Below are 17,725 nucleotides of genomic sequence, written 5' to 3' on the forward strand. Positions count from 1 at the left end.
CTCCATCTTATTAGTTGACATTGCTGCTATCACGTTTGCCTAGCATTTTCTAAGGCCCTCTGACCAAAGTTAAACTTGAGCCAGTATCACTTGTATGTGTAGCTCTTAACACCTCTGTAAATTGGTCCTGAAAACAAGGAACAGCAGGCTAAACTTTTTCTGGACACCATCCTGCTGAAGCTAGAACATCCACTGTGGAGAACTGGATTAACATCTCACCCATGCCTGGCTGAAAATGACTCCTAGCAGGTGAAAGAAACACAAATGTTATGATAGTAAATAGCCTATTACATAATAAACATTGACTCCCTTTTCAGACCAATTGCTCCTTATGCAGCATGAAGACAGCCAGAGTGTGACTGAGCAGTGTAGGAAGAAGGGAAGGTGGCTTTCCCTTATGCCTTCAGATCACATATGGCTAGGAGGAAAGTCTAAGGGATGTGGCAGAAATTCAGGAAATAGAGGATTAATCCTGATTTTTTACTACATACTCTCTATGTAATTTGGTCCATTTCATTCAGTTTGCTGTTTGCCTTGCTTTCCTGTGCAACATTCCTATGATGCAGAGAGGTAATAGGGAAAAAAAGTATCCATCAGTTGCTGTGAGGCACTCGGCTGCTGTGGTCAGATAAGTACCACAGTGAAGGAAACTCCTCTAAGTATCTATTAAGGACAGCACTTCACAGGGCTATTGCCCCTTCTATCCAAGGTGCACGGAGCATTCCATCAATGCTACTCATACTCCTTCAATCCCCCTGAGAAGCAACGCATTATAAATCCCATTTTACAGATGGGCGAACTGACTTCTCCCCAAGTCCCAGAGTGGTTCAGTGACAGAGCTGGGAATTGAACCATTAGACATTTTCCTCTTCATGACAGCTCTGTACAATCCCAGGACTCATTTATTTTCCCTATTAAAAAAGAAGTAAACAAGTATTTTCTTTCTGAGACCCACTGAGGATGGGGGATTGGGGAAAAAATGGAAGTAAAATTAAAAATAAAATGACATAATTCCCCACTGGCCCCGGGTTGTCCAGTCTCCTTTACGTTCACACTTCTCTTTGTTATGTTTCCTTGAAGTTGAACCTCCCTAGAGAAGGGAACCTCAGTTTCTGGTGCTGGGGAAGAAATGCTTCAAGAAAAAGAAAAATAATCGCAGCTGCAATGTTAAAAATAAGAAGCTAATCAAAGGCAGCCCATGTGGGCGCCACTTTCATCTCTCATCTTCAAAGAGGTGCAAACAAACATTGTTGGCGTGCCAAGCAGCAGCCTCAGCGGCTGATGATCCCATTACTCCTCCAGCGTCCACACTCGCCTTCCATGCTGCTGAGCCTGTAGGCATGGGACTCCAGGATCACTGCCAAGGTGGGAACCTCTACTCACCAGAGGGGAAGCCACATATGGAATTCCTCTGGGGATCCAAATTATTTCATAACAAACATACTTGCGCCCTACAGATCATTCCTCGTGCTATTGCCTTTAGAGCCTTTCTAGCAACAATAATAGCATCTCTCGCTCCCCAAGATGCTGAAGAGCCTTCTAGATTGGAGGTTTTGTTCTGGTGGTTTTGGGGGGGTCTTGTTTTCCAAAGATTTGGGTTTTTTTAAAAATAATATCCAGGCTCTGATGAAATCCAGATGTACTTAATGCAGCAGAAGTGTGGATTAGTGGTAGCACTGGGAAATTTGCAGCACTATGTCTTCTCCCAACACTCTTGAACTTGCCTTGAAGTCAATGCAGCTACTGTATTTATGCCTCAGTTTACCTGAGTTTACTTGCCTTGATGTAAAAGATGGCTCTTCCTGCATGCCCTAGTGCAGTCCACACAATAAGAACCTAACTAGCTCTCAACAAGCCACTTAAAATACCAAAACCAGCATAGAGAGTGATGCTCTGCATGGTCTAATACAACTTAATTATGGCAGTCATTTTAGGTGTGATAATAGTGCTATATTTTTCCTGCTTCCAGAATGAAGAAGTGGCAAATGCTCCATCCCTGGCAGTGTTCAAGGCCGGTTTGGACAGAGCCATGGGTGACATGGACTAGTGTGAGGCATCCCTGCCCATGGCAGGGGGTTGGAAATAGATGATCTTAAGGTCCTTTCCAACCCAAACCATTCTATGAGAACATTCATAGAAACCTTGGGTCCTTGTATGTGTGCTGTGTGGTGCAACATAGGGTAATCCATCTTGGAATAAGAGGATAAATAAAGTAAGAGGACTGAACAATTTTCCCCAATACTGAGATGTTTCAGTAGATGAGTGAGAATGAAAAAAGATCATGTATTCTGTTTATATTGCCCTGCCCTGTTCAGTGCATGAGTGAAACATTGCTCATAGATACTGACCTCCTACAGAGGGCATCCTATGGGATGAGGATATAAGAGACCCATTCAACTCCTGGGCTCTGCCACTGCTCTTGTGAGAACTTTTAGGCTACTTCACCAGCTACAAACCCCTGATGTTTTAGATAAATAGTTTTGAAAGCCCTAGATTAAAAGAACTAAGTATTATTTCTTGGAGCTAAACTGAATCTTGATATTGCCAGAATCTTGGCAGAGCAGATGCGTTTTCCACCTTGTACCTGTCTAGGGCTTTCCTGCTCTGTTAACCTCATGAGCAACATTACAGTAGCTGCAAGAACAGTTCACTGGTGCGGTCATCCACCCACAGAAGCTCTGTCAGGGCTGCCCTGTGTTCACAAGGAAAGGCTGGGAGACGGAGGGGAGCTTGTAGAATTGGATCCAGCTCGTTGTAATGAGGAAAGCCTGTTCCAGCCAGGGAAGGATTCAATTAGGGGGCCAGAGGAATATGGATGATACAAGGAGGGCACCAGGACATCTGGGGCTGCCACTGCTAGCAAGAATAAAGGTGCTTTGCATAAGAACAGGATGCAATCATACGGGAAGAGGGATCTGCTCCCAAGTAGCACTGGTTCCCCCTCCCCTCTACAGTGCACAACAAGGTACAGATTAGACCATTACACCCAGGGGAAGCCACAGAGTCGCACTCTCTTTTTCATGGACAGTAGCAGGAAATCGGTGGATTGGAACCAAATGAGAAGCCTTACTCAAACCAGATGTGACCCCAGGGAGATCAGAAATGCAGAGATGTTTTTGCTTTGACATATCCGCCAGTGTTGAGGGTGGGGGAAGGCAGAGGGTGGCAGCAGCCGATTTAATGCTGCTGGATTATATCATGCTGGTAACAGGCTGGCTGGGTTTCAGCACAAAAAATTATAGAAGACCATGCTACTGTTACAAAGTCAAAACCATGAATGTATCCCAAATTTTAGCTGGCTCATCACCTGCTTCAGCAGCAGGACTTTGATGTGGGACCTTCATAGCCACACTGCTTGAGTAAACCACATCTGTAGGCTACAGCCTGTCTTGTGATCAATCACTCCTGACCAAAGGTACCCTCTATTTCCATTCAGCCTACTTCATAAAATAATTTGAGTCTAGATGGTGAAACGGGGGAAAATTAAAGCACAGAACTATGGTGACATGTACTGTGAAGTCCATTTTAAGTACCAACACCAAAACCACCACTCTGTGTGGCTAGATTTTAGCTTAGCTCTCCTGTGTCTAATTCTGACCCCCTGCTTAATGAGAACTCATTTTCAAACCTCATGAGACAATGATGAGAGTGAATTGAAGTGAGTAGACATTTTGTTTAAAGACCCAGCTTTGGAATCTTATGGTTAGGTGAGATTTTTTTTCTTGCTTGCATGAGTCAAAGGTAAGTTCTGACATCAATAGTCTCCAAAAGAAGTCTGCAATTCTATCACCATAAAGGCTCTGAAGTCAGGTCAGTACAAAGTAATCCAATGTATTCATTCATTTTCAGACCTCATGATTATAAAAGCCTGATGCGTGAGTTTTTTGCTTATTTGATTCTGGTAATAATGAAATGAAATGACGGGAAATCAGTTTCTCCCCTGGCGCTCTCACTCTGTCTCTTCCTTCATCCTCTCTGTCTAAACAAGGAGTCCAGAATTAACTTCAGTTAGCATTATATTCTTTCCGAGCCCTTGAAGACAGTGATCAGTGTGTCCTGTATTTCGTGCCAGGCTACAGGATATTTGTAACAAAAAGGCAAAAGTCCCTTTTCCAGCTCTTTGCTTCCCTGCTGCTGCCTTAGATGGAACAGTTAGTTGGTTAGTTACCATGAGTGAGGAAGGGCCTGCAGGAAGTCAGTGTGTTTCACAGGGAACCACTATGTCATGGATGCCTTCTCTTGGTCCAGTACCAGCATAGACTGTTGCCCTTTAGGGGACTGCCTATCCTTATGCAAATACTGTCAGATTTTATCTGTTAATTATGAATATTTCTGTGGGTGAGGCTCTTGCTCTTGTTCTGTGTTTGGGAGCCTGCACCTAGTTGGTGTCTGCTGAAATCCGTTGCTTTTTTCCTGCTGACTTCTGTAGACTTTGGGACAGGAGGTTTCTGCTTAGCCTATGAAATAATTCCATCCTATCTGCCCCACAAGCTGGCAAGTCAAGAAGGGCTTATCAGTAAGAGCAGGAAGAAGCCAAATCCTTTCTTCTTTGTGCCATCTAAACATCAGGCATCTGAAGGACAAAGGCTCTACTGTTTTGAGTGGGTATAGTTTTGCACTCTCAGCATGGGTGTAAATATGAAGTTTAGAGGGAGGAATTGGGCAGACTGGAATTGGCTGAACTGGAAAGAAGCCTGTGTCTGCCTGCAGAATGTCTCTGGTATCAGAATGAACCTGAGCATCATCCAGGAGGAGCCTGAGGTGCAGTGAATATGGACCTAATGATACAACAGGAGCATGTTGCTAGAGACCCTGTCAGCACTCTCATGCTTTACAACTATATCTGACCCCTCCTGGGGATGGAGGGTGAGCTTCTGGTTTAAATTAGCCCAGATGAGATGCAGTGTTGACAGGACTCAGCAAGGTTTGCAGTGGAGTTTTGCTAGCTGGCCACCCCAAGCAGTAACAGAGCCATGGGTGGGAGAGTTGCCAAGTGGGTACCTTATAAAGCAGGCTGAGGGTGCAGCTTCTTGAATGATGGAACAGAACCTCCTCCTCCTTTCCCAGACACTTCAATGATCATAGCCCACAAAACCAAAATAGCTGTCAGAGAACAAGCTGGATTTCATTTTCCTACTGGTGGTGTCTGCATGGTGTTTAACATAGAAGTTTCATTCTCCAGTGTGAATGAAGGGCGGAAAGTCCCCAGTTTGTTGTCTCACTCCCAAAGGAATGGGTTTATAGGCCTAAGAGTCACAGAAATTCCTATTTGCCACAGAAAATACAGCTTAAAAAAGTCTGAACACTGGGATGTGGTCTCACCCTTTATCTCCCTAATACCCTGGTGGAGTTCAAGCTACCCTGGAAATAGGGGATGTTTCTGAAATTAGAGTCTTGGAGGCCTGATGAGGATCAGGGTCTGAAGTTGAGAGGAGACTAAATAATCTGAAGAGAGAGAAAACATTTTACTTTCCTGAAGAAAATGAAAATTGGCTCCTCAGTGAGGCACTTTCCAACCAGTGTGTATAACTCTTGCTTGGAAACTAAACAGAATCGACCAACTTGTAATTTATGACAACTTCCTCTGGCATGTGCTCGGGTCTGTTTGCACCATTGCCATGGCAGTAAAGGAACTATTTATTCGTCCAGCTACCTCGCCACATCCTGCAGGGCCTTCCATTGGAGACAAAGGCAGACCTGATTCAAAATGGCAAGGAAAGCTAGTTAGCACTCAGGAAATTGGAGGTCAAGTATCCAATTCTTCTGCTATTGCACATCCTATTCTTCTGCTTCTTGCACATTATCATTTCAGACTGAGAAGAAAAAGCTAGTGCAGAACCACTCTTTACATTTAGAAAGCTGCTTTTATCTGAGGGTCTTAAGGGCTTCATAAAGCGCACCCTCACACCATTGTTTATCCATAGATAGTGTGCAAAAGTGTAAAGTCATGGACTTTCTGTGAAGAATTTGCAGTCTAAACCCCCAAATTTTAGGATCTATTAATATAAGGTGTCAGTGATCACAGTTATATTAAAGGTCCACATGCTAGAGTATGGGTTTCTTACTGAATTGCCATGGTAGTCTAAAGTGCCTGATTGGACAAGGACCATGGCAATGCTTAATTGGGCTCTCTGTGCTCAGCCTGGTTTTGGGATCTTCCTGACAGCTTTCCTGAAGTTCTATGTCTCTTTCGTAGCAGTAAGGGAAGCTTAAGTAAGCACTGCTTTTTCATGCCCATATTTCACCCTCTTCGTTGTGCTCCCAGAACATTTGTGGGACTACTCATTAGGCCAATTTGGTTATCTTAGCTAAAATAAACCCATTTTGGGCAAAAGGGTTATTTCTCATGAGTCTACTGATGCAGTTTACTATGTGGTCTTGTAAGCAGTGTTCTGGCAAAATTGACACAGCAGTAGAAGGCATTTGATGAGCTATGTGAACACTGTGTCATGGCCACAATATATGCAGTCAAACTGCCTTCTTGATGTCAGCAAGCTGTAGTCAGTGAGTGTATCTGAGGTAGCCTGTGATAACTCCAAATAAGTCAGTAAGCAGAATGAGCTAGAGGCCAGTGAGATGGGAATCCTGTGAAAGAATCCAAATGGCCAAGACCAGATTTTCAAGAACAGGCAAGTAATTTAATGTATCCTGCATATCAGTTGTATTTACAAGCATTATTATCTACTTAGTGTATAAATGCATCTTCTTGATGTGTTCAGCCAGTGGGTAGAGGTTAGAGATTGTGTGTCTAGTGTTGTGTTGCAATGGGTTGGTTGATTATGAAATAATTATCTCAAGATACATGTAGTGGGTTCCTGCTGTTTTTGGAGGCTAGATAGGTGCTTCCTAAGACTTTTCCCTGAGAATTCAAGCCCTCTTTTTGTCAACTGTAAGCTATGCATTTAGTAGAAAGCAGTATGTGAATGTTTAGTAAAGGGTCAGTGCATAGGGTGCAACAGCTTTGAGATGAGATCCTGGCAGATCTGGCAAAAAGAATAGCTTCCCCTTCAAGGTCTGGGTAGTCTTGTTTTGCTGCCACATCTATAAATGCAGCAAGCTTCAATAGCAGTGTTGGTGCTTTACCTCAGGAGCGACAAATCCTGGCTAGGTAACATCAATGTATATTTGTTCAGGATATATACCTTTCCCTTTCTCTCTTTTCACCTCTCCCTACAACAGGTACCCACATGCAGTACCCTTAACAGGACTGTGGGTCATGCTTTCTGGATCCATAATCCTATCCTGCTCCTTGTTTCCTTGGAGCTGCACAGATCTTTTTTTAATCTCTTGTTATGAAGCTGTGGTGAAAGTTTCTGGGTTTCTCTGGCTCGTGTGGTCTGAGCATGATGGATTTTCTGTTTATGCACAGCCAGCCACTGTTAAATGAACAGCACAAACTCAAGAGAGTGAAAAAGGGTATGAGAGGTTGGAACTGATTTTAAGGGAGTAGATGGAGCGAGCTACAAAGCCAGGGAGTGTTCATTCTGTGAAACAAGGGGTCTCTTCTCTAACGTAGGATTGAAGACAGAGAGGGGTGTGACATGCTAAACACGAAGACTGAGATTCAGGTCTAGCTCTTGAATCCCTCTATACAAGCACACATGGCTTATATGTGGTAAAAGCAGGGTTTGCCTATGTCCAGGAGCTTCAAGTTTATTTTAAGTTTCATCTGTTCTTAAAACCCTCATTCCTCTGAAATAACAGCTTTTATTCAGTGGCTTTCATTTCATCCTTTGGGGTCAAACCCTTGCTTGGGTACTGAAGTAAGTACTGAATTTACTTATTTGATGGTTCTTGACTATTGGCATAAAGCCTTTGGAATCAAAATGAAACAAGCCTTCCTTACCAGCTGTGGTCCAAGTTCTCACCTGAGCCAGAAACTGCTGTTCAAACAGTGATGATGAGATACCTGGGTTTCCCCTTCCATAATATATTAACACCACAAATAGATTACCAGGAGCAACAGTTTCAGAGCAAATGGCTCTATGGTTCCCAGCAGTTGTTGCAGGCATGGATTTTAGAGTGAAACAGGTTAACTCAGGGATTCTCAACTGGTTTTGACAGGCAGCCACTCTGCTGTGATAATAGTGTCAAAACCCAAGCTCAGTTGGGATGCTCCTTGAAATAGGCAGACCAGGAATCCTTAGGGAAGACTTGATGATGGGGGTCAGATAATTCACTCTTCGTTTTAATTCTTCTCTTTGGAGCCAAGGAAAAAGTCTGTTAAAATGTTTGCCCAATACTTTGGGGCCAGCAGTTATAATTACACTTATTCTAATACATATCCATACCCGTGGTGACTCACTGATGCAAATCTGTTTGACTACTTCCACGAGGGGTTTGCAGCAGGGGGTGGTGGAGGAGGAGACAATCTGATCGTTGGGGTTGAGCCCAAGGGGGAGATTTCTCCTCCTTTACATACCCTTGCAACTGTGATGGACTTCAGTGGGGAGCCTGGATTTTGCTTTTGGCTTAGCCACGGCTCTTCAGCGCGACCTGACCGAAGTTCTTCACGGAGACAATGTAATTGGGACATAAGTGAATTCCAGTCAGTTCGGGAAACACATCCTTTCAGTTCCTGAAAACATGCTATTATTAATTAACGAGCGCAAATACTAAGGGGGCCGCACGCTTTTCCTTCGCTGGTCTCAGACTTGTGTCTCTCCATTCGTCTCTTCTTGCTAAATTTTTCAGTGTTTTTAACATCAGACTGATGTTACGTATAATTACCAACTTTGCACCAAAATTATATTTGACATGGCTTGTGTGGGAAATTAGAGCATTTCAGAGACTACAAATTCACCTGGGAAGATGAGCCAGGCAAGACAAGGCAGCGCAGAGTGGAAGTAATTTGAATATTACATGTGCCCTCCTGAAAATGCCAAAATCATTTAAATTGCTAGAAAGGATATTTTCCCTAATTAGCTGTGTGTGCTGGAGGGTTCATAATAATGCACTGCATGGGGAAGAATGGACTGGCAGAACAGAGGCTGCCTGTGCACCGCAGGGGGCAGCGACGAACTGGCAGTAGGAAGAGTTCCCCCTTTCCTCTCTGAAGGCATAAAGATATTTATCATCCCTGCAGCTGTTTACAGCGATGCCTTGATTTTTAAATGTATAGAGAATGTGCCTGGTTCTCTGGTCATCCATAGTGGTAGCTACTGAGGGAACCCAAGGGTGTGCTAGCTGTGAGGCTGTGCTCCAAACTCAGATCCTTTGCTGTTTGCTGTTTTGGGAGGATCTCACTGCCTCAGCTCTGCTCCACCCTCAGGCATCACTGTGCTGCTCTCTGACACTTCAGCTTCACAGTGTCCCACAAATACAGTCTCCATTCCCCTCACTTTGCTCTTTACTCCCTGGGGCCCTGCTGGTATGTTCTCACTTCCTTCCACAATTACAGTGATAGCCCCAGTTAGGCCAAGCCAAGTCTGTCTCTTTTTTTCCCCTCTCTAAATTACCCTGATGCCTGTAGACATTCTGGGGAGATGTATGCAGGGAGAGCAAGAGGCGGACACGCTCTCACGGATCTTCTCTCTTCCTGACATCGATTGTTTAAGCACTAAACCATTCGCTGACTCTTGTGACTCTAAATGATGTGGGGCTTTTTCGAGGTTTTCCTCCCCACAGCTACAGAAACCGCACTGGAGCACTAGTCTCTCTAATGTGAGGGCTTCCACCTGTGACTGCGGAGTGAGGCTGCTGCTGGTTCCATCTCCTTTTCTGCCATCACCGTTCCTGTGGTTTCTGCTTAGTTACATATTCATTTTTATAATGCAATTATCATCTTGTGGGATAAAGGAGGGGAAGACACCCTAATTAGCTGCTTAAAGCACTTTAAAACTGCATGTGTCCGTGTCTTTAAAGGAGACAGGACTGCAGAAGGGATGGTGTTGCACTGTGCTGCATGTTTCCGGTGTTGAGCCTTGCAGGGAACAGGATTGTACCCACCTTGTCTGATCCACTGCCATGGCAGTGATTTCCCATTTAACTGTCACAGGGTCTGGATCCCCATTACTTCCTTGCACCACAAGGTATTATTTGCACCCTTGCAAAGTGAATGTAAATCATTACCCTATTGTGCAAGCGGGAAGTTTTGGCTTGGGAGCTTTTCAAAACTGCTTCATAAGGAATGAACAATAACACGAATTTCAGGACAGGGTAGAAATGGGCTTTAAACTCTCCCACACCCATTTGTCTGTCAGGGATCCTGAAGCGCTGTAGTCCAGGTTCAGAGATAGAGACATCTTATTCCCAGTGAAGTTGGAATTAGGCGCCTTCATTCCCATGGGGATCTGGGCTCTTAACTGCATGGAAAGGCTGCTTTGTAAGAGCAAGGAGGAGTGTAAATAATGGCCAAGGATGCCAAAGCTAACACCTGCTTTTTGGGAAACTGCCCTGGCATCCTTTGTGTCCACAGAGTGGCTGGGCCCTGTAGTTAAGGTTTCAGCATGGTCTTTGGCTTTCTTCCCTTAGAAAGATGAAGAGCTGAGTTGATTGGAGAACATTACTCCTGGGTAGTTCATTGATTCCTTCACTTGCTTTCCGAGGACTGCAGGCAGGAGTGATGCTTGTAGTCTTCCAAAGCACACAGGCCCCAGTATGTCAACTTCACAGGCCAGTAGCCTTTACCAGGTGGGAACTTTCTTGGAGGTTCAGTACTAGGGCTCAGTATTGTTGCAGTTCCATGTGCCTGGCTGTGTTCAGGAATGATGGAGGATGATGTGCCTGGACAGGAAGGGAGGTGGCTCCAGGAAGACTTGAAAAACAAGAAGTATTGTTTTGTTTTAAATGCTGATTGTTTTGTGTAACTTGGGCAACTGTTTACTATTCTTGCCGTACAGGAGAGGAGGGAAGTGGATGAGTAATGCACCCTGATGAATGCCTTTCCTTTGCTCATAAAGTGATAGTTACACCCTGTGTCAGACCCGTTTTCATACAGTCTGTGGCCTTGATATTACATTATGTTGTCTTCCATATTCCTTTAATGCCACTTCATTTGCAGCTCAGGGTTTCATGTTTCTTTGGGGGGTTCCAGAGTTTGTCATGTGCTCTGGAAGCCATCCCTGGCCATCCCATTGCTGTGTGCAGGGCAGTAGGGAGGGTACGCACCTTTGGCACGTATGGCCTCTCCTGTAGTAGCAAAGCTGCCAGTAAGAGCAGCAGGTAATGCCTTCCAGGTAGATTCAATAATTCCTTCTCTATATATTGTAGCATCTCCTCTAGGTTGCTTGCTACAAGGAAGAATCCACTGTACAAAGAGCATGTGGAGATGGCAAGTGTTCACTTTGGCCTCCTTGCGCTGGCAGAGCTGACTGCTACCCAAGCAGATTGTCCAAGCTTTCTCCAAGCACCTCTCCTCTCCAGCATGATTTTCGTAGTCTCTTTTCTTGGCACTAGATGGTGCCAAGAACCCTCGTGCAGTTGCAATGAGTGTGAGGCCTTTATTTGCTTTGTACCTCAATGAGAAGATGCCTCTAGCTTGGGATGCAGGCTTTTCAGGAACTGTTTCCCCAGGGGCTGTTTCCCAGATCTGCCTCTCAATCAAGGAAGAGATTTATGAAGTGGAAAGATGTCCCAGAGACGAGCTGGCATGAGGGGGGAGAGGAGAAGGTTATCCTGAGCTGGGGGCAGGCTTGTCACAAGATGTGCAATGCAGAATTTCTTCTGTGGGATTTCCTTTTCTGTTTTTCTTTAAACAGTGTAATTTTTACTGAGAGGAAGGAGACTGCAAGGACTGTCCAAACATTCGCTCAATGAGCTCTTCTCTGAAGAGCTTTCTGTGCCCTTCAAGGCCTGACCTGAAGCAGCTTCTCATAAAGCAGTTCTGTCCAGCAACTGGTTAGTTCCATCTTTGCTCTGATTTACCACTCACAGTTCTCTCCCAGGCAGAGCATTCTAGCATGCATGCAGTTATTCTCATTTTAGGAACTAGTATGCTCAAACACTACCTGAAATCAGCAGATTCCATATACCTGTGCTTATACAAAGGTAAACACACTGCTGAGTCCCACTAATGCTGATCATCTCCAGAGTCCTCATTGTAAGAGAGAGATCCTTAAATATTTTGGTGAAGCCGTGAAGCATTGTAGCTGATCTCAGGTGCTGAAGAGTGAAGCCAGTAACATAGATGAAACCCAGCTTTAGATGTTAACTCCTCTCCAGTTTTCAAGAGCAAGTCCTCCAGAACCGTGGAACTCCTTAATTCATCCATTTCTGGTGCTTACCATCTCCATAAGGGACTTCTAAACTTTGGTTATCCCTGACTCCTGGAGCAGACCCTTGTCTTGCAGATCATTTGAAATGATCTGGTTTTGCTCTGTGGTAGCTATGATTTGCCCCACTCACTTTTGCAGAGTAAATGGGATGAGCTCTGGCTGATGTCTACATCGTGGTTTACTGTGACAGGCAGTTAAAAAAAGCCAGATCATTACATTTCTACTCCCAATTTTCCCTAATTTTGTCCCATTCCTGAACTCGCTCGTCTTTTATGTAATTTCTGCCTATCTCCTTTCTCACCCACCTCCTGCCACCCCTCTGGCCAGTCTGCCTCCTCTGTCCTCTTTCCTTGTTCTCCAAATGACTACCCATGCAGGCCACCAGCAGCAACATCCTCTTGACATCATCCCATCAGCAAACTATGGCTGTGCCTTGTTAGCGTGCATATGTTGTGGCAAAAGCAGTACAACCAGATAGGGAAACAGGGGGATCAAGTACCCTCCGTGGCCTTCAGAGAACCACAGGGAATGAGAAGGAAAAGTTGTTTTGTGGGGTTTTTGGTGGTTTTTGTTTGTTTCTTACAGAGGAGGATCCAGCTGTTCTGAGGAGTGTTAGATCCAGCTGTCAGCTGAAATATTTAAAGGGGATATTTTATGTATATAAAATGCCCCCATTCCCCTTGCAGTGCTGCTTCATTGCATCTCACCTGCGTTTTCCACTGTTACTCACATGGTGTTCTTTGCATTCCCAACTTCAGTGACTGCTTTCGGAAGCAGGTGTGACTCTAGAAACTTCGTAAGAGAAAAGGAATCCCCTCTTCCTGGTGAAGGGATGATGTTGGAACCAGGAAGCTGAAGAAGGCAGGTGGAGCCAGCAGTGTAGTTTGCAGGGTGCAGAAGACCAGGCAGTGGCAGGACAGAGCCCTGCCCATGAGGCTGTGGGGATGGAAAGCCAGGCAGCAACAGAGTGTAGCTAACAGGAGGTAGGAAAGGAATCCATTAAATGTGGGACAGTCTCTGCTGGAAGCTGACTCTAAGATATAAGCCCTGTGAGTAGACACATACTTGAAGGAAACAGTGGGACTGATTCAAGCATCCAGTATTTGGGTGTTTGACAAGAGGAGTCTATGGAAGGAAGGGTCCTTGCTGCAGCAGGATGTCTCCTTTCCCCCAGTAGACCCATCAAGCAAGACAGATGGCACATGCATTGCTTGCTTCTGTGCCAGGCAGTTACTAGAAAGCTTATTTACTTATGGTAATGACAAAAGGTGCTGGATTTGGACTCTGAGGTTTAGGTATGCTGTGCAGAAACTAAGAAAGCTCACTCTAAAAAAGCAGAAAGCAGCATAGGTAAGGCAAGTACAACAGAAAGTAATGGTTGAAAAGGGCTGGCTGGAAAACAAGCGACTCCTATTTCTGCTTGTTCTCTCTCTCCCTACCCTTTCACTCCTTCTAAAACATGCACAAATGTACAAAACCCATTTTCTTTGCTAGTCATTCAAAAGTACAGAGTTCATTTCCCTAAATATCATCTCATCTTTGGAGCTGGAGGAAAATCCCACCCAACCTAAAAACTGACCCCTATGATTTCTTTGAACAAGCTTCCACAGCCACCTTGTAATGAGAGCAGTGGTAAACTGCTGAGGAGTCCGTTGTGGTACCTTGTTCCATCAGCTGCTCTAATACCTTTTTGATTATCTCAGTGGACACAGATATAAATGCTGTGCCTTGGATCCCTCACTTGCAAGCTATCTCCATTTTTTTTTTGCATTTTCTTTTTAAAATAAAAATGACTGCTGATGTTTATGCCCCTGTAATACATTATGTATTATTTTGTTTTAAGCGCTGCCTTTTGCATCCTGACAGTAACAATAAAATGTGAGTATGGGATTCCTAATACAGACAGACTAATGTTTCCACTGCTAGCCTTCCCTATCTCTTCTTTTTTTCTTTCTGCTCTCTAAGCACTTTTCTAAAGGCTCCTTTTATATTCCTAATAAAATTAGAGCAAAATACATCGATTTACTGGAAAAGAGGGTTTGGTTTTTTTTTCCTTGGTGATAGCACTTTCTTCACCGCCCCCCCTTAAAAACGCTGGTGAATATTCCATGTCAAAGACCTCCAGTTTCTTCTTGGGTTCTCTTATCATTCCCCAATGATTTTTTACCCTCTTTTTTTTCCCCTTGGCTCTGCTTGTTTCCCCCTCTACAGACCATTTTATCTATGCTGATCTTTGTGGTAATTATCTTTCATTAATGTATTTTAGTCTTATCTCCAAATACCAGTAAGTGGCTGGTCTGCACATAACTGGGAACTGATCTGGATGGGACCTTTTTACTCCTTTTCTGTCTATAGATCATACAATCCATATCCTGATGTCTGACTTCCATTTTAGTGTAATGGGTCCTCTCTTGCCCCACTCCTTCTGTTACCTCTTAAACCAAGTTGAGCCAGCTGTAAATTATCAGATCTACCTTGGTGGTGGTGTTACAACTATGAGATTCAGCACTATGACCACGACAGGACTGATTTCTCAAGTAGGATTATCTACATCAGTGTAAGTTGTGTATTGGGTTCTTTATCTCCCATTGAGATTTGGGTTGATCCCATGTTTTGGGGTTTCTTAAAGCTCTCTCACAGCTGCCTCCATGTAGTTACAATAAGGGGAGGGAATGATCTAAGTCCATGGAGTTTGTCCATACTCTGCACCACTGGAAAGCTTTCAGAAGCCGTCACTGTGCTTTGGGGATTTTAAATTTCCGAGATATTCACTTAGTTATGGAATAGGCTAAAATCTGTCATGCTGATTTAATGAGAGAGGAGGGGAGGGAGGAGATACAGACACACAAAAAAAAGCAATTTTCCTTGTAACAGTTGTGTTAAAATATTGATACAGATGCAGAGTGGAAAAACTTAACGAGTTGTTAGTGTTAGAAATAATGCCAGCATTAGACATCTCTTGTGTGCAGGGTTTCCAAGATGGTGTTCAGCATTTCTGGGAAAGAGATCTCATGAGAAATGTGGAAATGCTGGACCTGGGTGAGACCAGTGACACTTCAGTGTCCTCTCCCAAGGCATCTAAACTGTCCTGTCTTTAACCACAGACGGTAGCACTAATGGAAGCCATAGTGTGGTTAAGAACTGACTATTTTAACCAAAGATTGGCTGTTTGAATGTTCCTGAGTGCCCTTTATACTGCAGCTCTTACCAAGGATGTATTTTGAGTTCAGAACCAAGACCTTGGGGCTAAGGCAGTATGCTGGTGCACATGCTGTCCAGTCTTGATTCCAAACTCTGTTGCAAGCTTTATGTATCTTGGGCACATCACATTCTGTGCATTACACTTATAAAATGCTTTTTTCCCCCTTTTCTCTGGTAGTACCCCTTGGTTCTGCAGGGTCACACACACAATAGAAAGGGAGAGGTCTTACTCTACATTTTTACTGTTTTCAGTACTGTGATTCCCTGATTTTGATCAAGGGTTCAGTTTCTGACACCCAGGTGCTATTGCTGCTTGAGTTCCATGTAGAAATGAGAGGTCTCAGACCTTTCAGTTGGTAAGCTTTCCTTGGGGCTCCATGGTCCCTGGAATCCTTCACTTTGGGCTTAGCAAAGAGATGATACAATGTGGGTATATGCAGTAATAGAGATTTCAGAATGACCCACAAAGTCTTTTCCAATGTTGTCTCCTTGTCTTGGGCTCTTCCACTGGTTCTTACTCCTGGAAAAGTCACTGAATCAATCTGTTGTGCAGAGCATAAACCAAGTCAGACTGGGTGTGCTGGGCTCTGTTAATACAGACCTCTCTCCATCAGAGACTCAGCTGAGACCACTAAATCTGAGCATCCCTTTTAAGATGAAAATGAGAAAGGAATTAATTTTAATGAGTGATGTTTTTGCTGCTGCTTGCCCTGTTGTGTGTGGCCTCTTGTGTAGGCAGTGTGATCTGCCATCGTGTCAGTGTTCTGTGATCAAACCCCTTCCAAGAGGGGATGTGTTTCTGTGTCAGTTCCAGTCCCTGAAGAATGCTGCCAATCTATTAAGAGCCTGGCAGGCTGTACTGGGAAATGCTAGCATGAGCAGAGGAGAGGCAAGCCTGAGAGTAAGGAGGAAGGAAAGATTAATCTTAGCAGAAATTCTGCATCCAAAAAGGACTTCCAGGGATGTATTGTCTTCAGCTTGCACGTCGCAGAATGTTGTTTCCCTTGCTGAAGGGCTTACCAAGAAGACTTCCTAGCAGAATAGATTTCCCTTAGGAGTGCAGCACCAATCCTGTACAGTTTGCTTGGCATCCCTGGCTCTTCCTTGCCAGCACCTGGCATTTTAGAGACCTGAGAAAACTATGAGTATGTTGGGCTGTGCTCTTCAACAGTCCGCTTCAAATGAAATGCTTGAGCCTTGCTAAGTACTAACCCTTTGAATATCTGGCCCTTGGCATCACTGAAGGCAGTATGGCTTTGCATTGCATTCAAGTAAGTATTGGTTCCTGTTCGTGGTGAAATGAAAGACAATGAATGATGTTTCTCTTTGACCAGACCATTTTTCTTTTTGTATCCATCTCTACAGAGAGCAAAGACTAGGAAAAACCTGCTGCCCCTTGTGGGCTTCTGATGATAGACTGGCCTGAGAGCTACCAAAATTGGTTTGTCTTATTTTAACTTAAGTGGTCTGACTCTTGTAGGTATATGGCTCCCGAGCAGAAAGGGTAGCCCTTTCCATGGGGAGTGATGCCAGGATAGCAGTGTTCTATACTGAAGAAGGAAAGTGGGATGAGTGTCTCCTCCTGTGAGCTGCATAGCATTTTGAACCAAGGCTGGACCCAAAGGAGGATGCACAGTACAGCATGTGGAAGGCTCCGTCCAGATTCCTGTCAATAGCAAATAAATCTTCAAAACTCTTCTCACATTTGAAATTAATTGGTGGGGGAAGAAGGGCAGTAGCTTTTAATATACATCACTTATCTGCACATAGATAGATCTTCACAACCCCCTCCTCTGTGTCCCCTTATGAAGGCTTTATTCTCTTCCCCTCCTCATTACCAGAAATCTCTGATCTTTGAAGCAGGAGGGAGTGATTGCTCCATCAGAACCTACCGGGTCTCCGCAGGTGTCAGTGGTAACAGAGCAGCAGCAGCTGAATTGAAAGGACAAGGAGTCAGTGGAGCAGGGGGATTGCTGCAGCACTACCATTAACCGATCATGGGTAAATGAGTGGCACCAAGTGCCAAGCTTTCAAAAGCTGTCTTTCTCTTTCCTGGGGAAGTTCCAATGTGATTACTGAGTGTCCCTCTTGAGATACTAACACCTTAAAGAGCAAGAATGCAAAATATATAGGAAGCATTCTTTTGAGAGGACGAGGGGGGGTGATTTTCAGCCAGTTTCCCCATCTTTGCACCATTTTGAGTGAAAACTGCTCGAGGTACATGCCATACTGCACATGGCTTGTGAATAGAGACCCCTAACCTGTTCCTATTCTCTTTGCGTGATGTTTGTGAAGGGAAGTGGGATGTC

Source organism: Strigops habroptila, chromosome 16 (assembly GCF_004027225.2).
Source record: "Strigops habroptila isolate Jane chromosome 16, bStrHab1.2.pri, whole genome shotgun sequence".
NCBI lineage: Eukaryota > Metazoa > Chordata > Aves > Psittaciformes > Psittacidae > Strigops > Strigops habroptila.